Source organism: Pristiophorus japonicus, chromosome 1 (assembly GCF_044704955.1).
Source record: "Pristiophorus japonicus isolate sPriJap1 chromosome 1, sPriJap1.hap1, whole genome shotgun sequence".
Lineage (NCBI taxonomy): Eukaryota > Metazoa > Chordata > Chondrichthyes > Pristiophoridae > Pristiophorus > Pristiophorus japonicus.
In genome coordinates this window covers 2,290,014-2,297,301 of record NC_091977.1, presented here as the reverse complement: position 1 = coordinate 2,297,301, position 7,288 = coordinate 2,290,014, and the positions used below count along the sequence as shown (strand labels likewise).

At 49.3% G+C, this 7,288-nt stretch overlaps 1 non-coding gene and 1 pseudogene across 1 annotated transcript; one reads left to right on the top strand and one right to left on the bottom strand.

Moving 5' to 3' along the window:
• The first annotated feature begins 1,462 nt into the window (after positions 1-1,462).
• LOC139278578 (U1 spliceosomal RNA) lies at positions 1,463-1,590 on the top strand (annotated as a pseudogene).
• A 3,807-nt stretch (positions 1,591-5,397) lies between these two features.
• On the bottom strand, positions 5,398-5,560 carry LOC139278599 (U1 spliceosomal RNA). The gene has a single exon (XR_011596316.1). It is a non-coding gene; the product is annotated as a U1 spliceosomal RNA (small nuclear RNA).
• Positions 5,561-7,288: the final 1,728 nt, after the last annotated feature.

The window sequence follows — 7,288 nt, the reverse complement described above, 5'->3', positions numbered from 1 at the left end:
TCTGCACCTCAGCATGTTGTAATTTCTCCCCATTCAAATAATATTCCCTTTTACTGTTTTTTTTCCCAAGGTGGATGACCTCACACTTTCCGACATTGTATTCCATCTGCCAAACCTTAGCCCATTCGCTTAACCTATCCAAATCTCTTTGCAGCCTCTCTGTGTCCTCTACACAACCCGCTTTCCCACTAATCTTTGTGTCATCTGCAAATTTTGTTACACTACACTCTGTCCCCTCTTCCAGGTCATCTATGTATATTGTAAACAGTTGTGGTCCGAGCACCGATCCCTGTGGTACACCACTAGCCACCGATTTCCAACCCGAAAAGGACCCATTTATCCCGACTCTCTGCTTTCTGTTAGCCAGCCAATTCTCGATCCATGCTAATACATTTCCTCTGACTCCGCGTACCTTTATCTTCTGCAGTAACCTTTTGTGTGGCACCTTATCGAATGCCTTTTGGAAATCTAATTACGCCACATCCATCGGTACACCTCTATCCACCATGCTCATTATATCCTCAAAGAATTCCAGTAAATTAGTTAAACATGATTTCCCCTTCATGAATCCATGTTGCGTCTGCTTGATTGCACTATTCCTATCTAGAAGTCCCGCTATTTCTTCCTTAATGATAGCTTCAAGCATTTTCCCTACTACAGATGTTAAACTAACTGGCCTATAGTTACCTGCCTTTTGTCTGCCCCCTTTTCAAAAAAGAAGCGTTATATTAGCTGCTTTCCAATCCACTGGTACCTCCCCAGAGTCCAGAGAATTTTGGTAGATTATAACGAATGCATCTGCTAAAACTTCCACCATCTCTTTTAATACCCTGGGATGCATTTCATCAGGACCAGGGGACTTGTCTACCTTGAGCCCCATTAGCCTGTCCAGCACTACCTCCCTCGTGATTGTGATTGTCTCACGGTCCTCCCTTCCCACATTCCCGTGACCAGCAATTTTTGGCATGGTTTTTGTGTCTTCCACTGTGAAGACCGAAGCAAAATAATTGTTAAGGTCTCAGCCATTTCCACATTTCCCATTACTAAATCCCCCTTCTCATCTTCTAAAGGACCAACATTTACTTTAGTCACTCTCTTCCATTTTATATATCGGTAAAAGCTTTTACTATCTGCTTTTATGTTTTGCGCACCATGATCTGCAAACACCTATGTAGTGCCACGTATAATGCAAGCTCTGTTGTGTAATGCATGTTGGAAACAAACTGTACCCTCTCTGTGTACCATATGGTGACACGTGTAATGTAACTTCATGAACGTACCACAATGTATCCTGGATTGTATGAATCGTACCTTGAAATGTAAAGTCAAGAAATGTATTGGACGGAACTGTGGTCAGCATCCAAATGTATTTGTTGACCGCATCCAAATGTACTGAACTGCTTTCGAATGTATTGTGCAAATTTTTATATGAATAAAGTATATTTTGAAATTTTAAAAAAAGGTGCTCCCTGGCTGAGGCTATCTCTCCCATTGCACTTGGGGTGTGGTGACTCCTGCGATGTCCCCAAATGTGGGATACTCGACTGCAAAATTTGTTGTAGTGGGGGACTGCGTTCGTGCTCTCTCCTGGCTTTACAATCAAAATCAGAATTTCAAATTCACCATTTCCAAATTCAACATTTTGTTGATCAATCTCACGGTCTATTTCAATTCAAGCTCTATTTTATTTCCAATAGAGGGAACTACGAAATCGGCCTTCCTCAGAAACACACAACACCATCCTGCACCTTTTCCATCCACAGTCCCCCTGGTTCACCATCACTTCTTTCCTCACTAACATCACTTCCAACCTCACTCAGCACACCAATGTCGATCACCTGCACCACCTTTAAAACAACTCACCAGTCAGTCTATTCAAATGGCCCCATAAGTCATACCAACACTCACATTCAGTTCATCTCCACGCTCACATTTAGATTCATCTCTACAACTATCAAATGCCACATTTTACACAAAAAATCAACAATTATTCACACTTGCAACTCAGTCAGTCATAGGCAGTCCCTCGGAATCGAGGAAGACTTGCTTCCACTCCTGAAGAGAGCTCTTTAATGGCTGAACAGTTCAATATGAGAGCCACAGACTCTGTCACAGGTGGGACAGATAGTCATTGAGGGAAGGGGTGGGGTGGGGTTGGGACAGGTTTGCCACACGCTCTTTCCGCTGCCTGCGCTTGATTTCTGCATGCTCTCGGCGTTGAGACTCGAGGTGCTCAGCGCCCGCCCCGATGCACTTCCTCCACTTAGGGCGATCTTTGGCCAGGGACTCCCAGGTGTCAGTGGGGATGTCGCACTTTATCAGGGAGGCTTTGAGGGTGTCCTTGTAGCGTTTCCGCTGCCCACCTTTGGCTCGTTTGCCATTAAGGAGCTCTGAGTAGAGCGCTTGCTTTGGGAGTCTTGTGTCTGGCATGCGGACTATGTGGCCTGCCCAGCGGAGCTGGTAGAGTGTGGTCAGTGCTTCAATGCTGGGGATGTTAGCCAGGACAAGGACGCTGATGTTGGTGCGTCTGTCCTCCCTGGGGATTTGTAGGATCTTGCGGAGACATCGTTGGTGTTATTTCTCCAGCAACTTGAGGTGTCTACTGTACATGGTCCATGACTCTGAGCCATACAGGAGGTCGGGTATTACTACAGCCCTGTAGACCATGAGTTTGGTGCAGGATGGTGTGTGTTTCTGAGGAAGGCCGGTTTTGTAGTTCCCTCTATTGGAGGGCCTGGTCTTCAAACACTCTTTTCCTCAGACAACTCACACCACATCCAACAACATTTTCAGAGCAACATGCCAACTCTGCACTTTACCTCATAAGTATTAGTATCAGGCAGTCCCTCATATGGAGGATGACCTGGTTCCACACCAAAAATAGATGAGTTCACAGGTGTTTCAATGAGGGACCTGACAATCTAGGTCTCGAACTACAACCTGAAGGGTGGAAGATGCCTGTGTGTGGATTCTTTTAACGTGGGGTGACCGTTGCACACCAGCCACCACACGGGCTTGACAGAGCGAGGTCTTGGTCCAGTGGCAAGGGTTAACCAAGGCGACTGGAGACCTGCTCTGCTGCACAGACCTAGAGCGCGCGCATGCTCCTAGTATCCATAGATCGCAGTGTGGGCTGGCCTGTGCTGCCCCTGGGCCCTCCCTCTCCTGGGCCCCGAACCCTCACCTCTCCTGGGCCTCGAACCCTCGCCTCTCCTGGGCCCTGAACCCTCGCCTCTCCTGGGCCCCGAACCCTCGCCTCTCCTGGGCCCTGAACCCTCGCCTCTCCTGGGCCTCGAACCCTCACCTCTCCTGGGCCCTGAACCCTCGTCTCTCCTGGGCCCTGAACCCTCACCTCTCCTGGGCCCTGAACCCTCGTCTCTCCTGGGCCCTGAACCCTCGTCTCTCCTGGGCCCTGAACCCTCGCCTCTCCTGGGCCCTGAACCCTCGCCTCTCCTGGGCCCCGAACCCTCGCCTCTCCTGGGCCTCGAACCCTCGCCTCTCCTGGGCCCCGAACCCTCGCCTCTCCTGGGCCTCGAACGCTCGCCTCTCCTGGGCCCCGAACCCTCGCCTCTCCTGGGCCCCGAACCCTCGCCTCTCCTGGGCCCTGAACCCTCGCCTCTCCCGGGCTCTGAACCCTCGCCTCTCCTGGGCCCCGAAACCTCGCCTCTCCTGGGCCCCGATCACGACGCTCCTGGGTCCTGAACCCTCGCCTCTCCTGGGCCCCGAACCCTCCCTCTCCTGGGCCCAGAACCCTCGCCTCTCCTGGGCCCCGAACCCTCGCCTCTCCTGGGCCTCGAACCCTCGCCTCTCCTGGGCCCCGAACCCTCGCCTCTCCTGGGCCCCGAACCCTCGCCTCTCCTGGGCCTCGAACCCTTGCCTCTCCAAGGCCCCGAACCCTCCCTCTCCTGGGCCCCGATCTCTCACTGCTCCTCCACCCCAATCACAAATGGAACAGTCAGAAACAGGACATCAATTAGTCTCCTCTTATAGTGGAGACATCAAATATGAACACACTGTTATTTGAAATATCAAAATATTAAACTCCAGCCTAGTTGAAGGGTTATTGACATCAGCAGAAACAAACAGTAACTAACAGAATGAAGACAATTCAGTAGGATGTGAATAACAGCAGAATCCAAACCCTGCAGTCACTTGTGAACTCGTTGGTGTCTCAGCAGGTTGGATGACTGAGTGAATCCCTTCCCACACTCAGAGCAGGTGAACGGTCTCTCCCCAGTGTGAACTCGCTGGTGTGTAAGTACTTTGATGGCTGTAAACTGCTTTGCGGTTGTCAAAGGCGCTATATAAATGCACCTCTTTCTTATTCCACAACATTTTCAATCTTATACGACACAGCACAAGACGAGGCCATTCGTCCCATCCTATCTCTGACGGCCCTTTCAAAGGGCTATCCAATTCATCCCACTCCTCTCTTCTTTCCCCAAAGCCCTGACATTATTTATCCTTCAAGTATTATCCAAATTAACTTTTCAACATTACTATTCAATGTGCTTCCACCATGTTTTCAGACAGCTCACAACAATTTGCTGCCTAATGTTGTTTTACCTGAAGTCGCTTCAGGCCGGCGGGGGAACATCCTTCTGTTGCCTCTGGTTCTTTGGCAAATTTTCTCCAATCTCTGTCCCCTGGTTAATGACCCTTGTGACACTGGAAAAAGTTAATCCTTATTTACTTATCAATTTATAATTTATATAGCGCCTTTAACGTAGTAAAACATTCCAAGGCACTTCACAGGAATGTTATCAAACAAAATTTGACACGAGCCACATAAGGAGATATTAGGACATGTGACCTAAAGTTTGGTCAAAGAGCGAGGTTTCGAGGAGCGTGTTAAAGGAGGCGAGGTTTGGGGAGGGAATTCCAGTGTTTAGGGCCGAGGCAGCTGAAAGCAGGCCCACCAATAGGGGCTGTGCAAAAACGTGAAACTCCACTTAAAGCAAAGAAGGTGGAGTGAGATGAGCTACGGGAAACTGGTGAAATGGTTCCAGCACAGGGGGTGAATGTCACAGTCCTGGGAAATCCCTTGGGAAGTCTCACTGTGTGAGTTGATTTGTGGCAAAACTTTGCAGGATGTATTGAGAGAGTGTTTGAGCAAATATTGCAGTGAGGCAAAAGTTGCAGCCTTGGGTTGCATATTGACCTTGAAAGTAAGGAAGTGTGTCGATGAGTAATTACTCTGGAGCCATTTAGGGCGGGAAAAATGTCTTGCAAATGCACGACAACTCTTGGTGCAGATAAAGTAACTGTTGGTGACGTGCGTGTGAAGAAAGCAGTTTCTATTGTCACAGACAAAGACAAACTAGGGAGCGAGAGCAGAGGATAAAGAAAGTGTAGAAGAGAGGCACTTTGCTGAAATCTAACTTTGAATTGTAAAGCCAGGGGAGAGTGCAGACGCAGTCCCACACTACCACAAATGTTACAGTCGAGTATCCCACATTTGGGGACATCGCAGGCTCCAGCACACCCCAAGTGCAATAGGCTAGCCTCATCCTGGGAGCTTGTTTTTTGTTTCACAAATATACTTTATTCATATAAAAATATTCACAATACATTGTAAAATACCTTGCGGTCAGCAATTCCATACAATTCGATGGACGCTGACAGCAATTCCATACAATGCACTAGCGTACATTTCATTTCAAGGTACAGTTTAGTACAATCCGTAAATCATGTTACATGTAGTACTGAGCAAATAAGGGTATTACATGGAGCAGGTAAGGACAGGTTTACATTACATTTCGGGATACATTTCAATACCGATGACCAATCATGGTACAGGTAGCACTATGCAGATGAAAGCAGTACACAGAACGGATGAGAATACATTTACATTTCTTTCTAAGTTACTAAACAGTGCAGAACTTGCATTATACATGGCACTACACAGGTGTTTTCAGATCATGGTGCTCTATGTATACAACAAGTTTACAAGTACAGCCCGAGGGGAGTTTTATACTGATTCCAGCCCCTGGGTTTACCGTGGTGGAAGGACTTTAAACTGTGGCCCTTCCCCACCGTGCCTTTGCGGTGACTGCACCAATTGTTAGTGTGTCCCTCAGCACGTACTCCTGGATCTTGGATTGTGCCAGTCTGCAACAACACAGACGTGGACATCTCCTTGCTCTGGAAGACCAGCAAGTTTCGGGAAGACCAAAGTGTGTCTTTCACCAAGTTGATGGCCCTCCAGCAGCAGATGATGTCTGTCTCGGTGTGTGACCCTGGGAACAGCCCGTAGAGCACAGAGTCCTGTGTTACGGAGCTGCTTAGATGAACCTCGACAGCAACCACTGCATCTGCATCCAGACCTGCCTTGCAAAGGGGCAATCCCGAAGGAGATGGATGACTGTCTCGTCCGCACCACAGCCAACTCTGGGGCAGAGGGCCGTGTCTCTGAAACCCCGGCTGTGTATGAAGGATCTGACGGGTAGGGCCCTCCTCACCACCAACCAAGCCACATCTTGGTGCTTGTATGAAAGCTCTGGCGATGAGACATTCTTCCAAACGAGTTCGACAGTCTGCTCGGGGAACCACCCGACAGGGTCCATCATCTCCTTCTTCTGTAGGGTGTCCAGGACCTTGCGTGCCCACCACTGCTTTATGGCCTTGTGGTCAAAGGGGTTTTTCTTGAAAAACTTTCCCACGAAGGACAGGTGGACAGGCATGGTGCAACTTATGGGGGCGTTTCGCGGCAGCGTGACCAGACCCATCCTTCGCAACGCCGGGGACAGGTAGAACCTCAGCACGTAGTGACACTTGGTGTTTGTGTACCGGGAGTCTGTGCACAGCTTGATGCAGCCGCACACAAAGGTGGCCATCAGGATGAGGGCCACGTTCCGAACATCCTTTCCTCCACTGTCCAGAGATTTGTACATCGTGTCTCTGTGGACATGGTCTATTTTCAATCTCCAGACAAAGTGGAAGACGGCCCGGGTGACTGCCACAGCACAGGAGCGTGAGATAGGCCAGACCTGCACCACGTACAACACCGAGAGCACCTCACTCCTGATGACCAGGTTCTTTCCTGCGATGGAGAGGGAGTGCAGCTTCCACCATCCCAGTTATTGTTTCACTTTGGTGATACGCTCTTCCCAGTTTTTGGCGCACGCCCCGTCCGCTCCGAACCATATTCCCAACACCTTCAGGTAATCTGGCTTAACGGTGAATGGAATAAAGGATCGGTCGGCCCAGCTCCCAAAGAACATGGCCTCGCTTTTGCTGTGATTAACCTTTGCCCCCGAGGCCAGTTCAAACTGGTCGCAGATTGTGA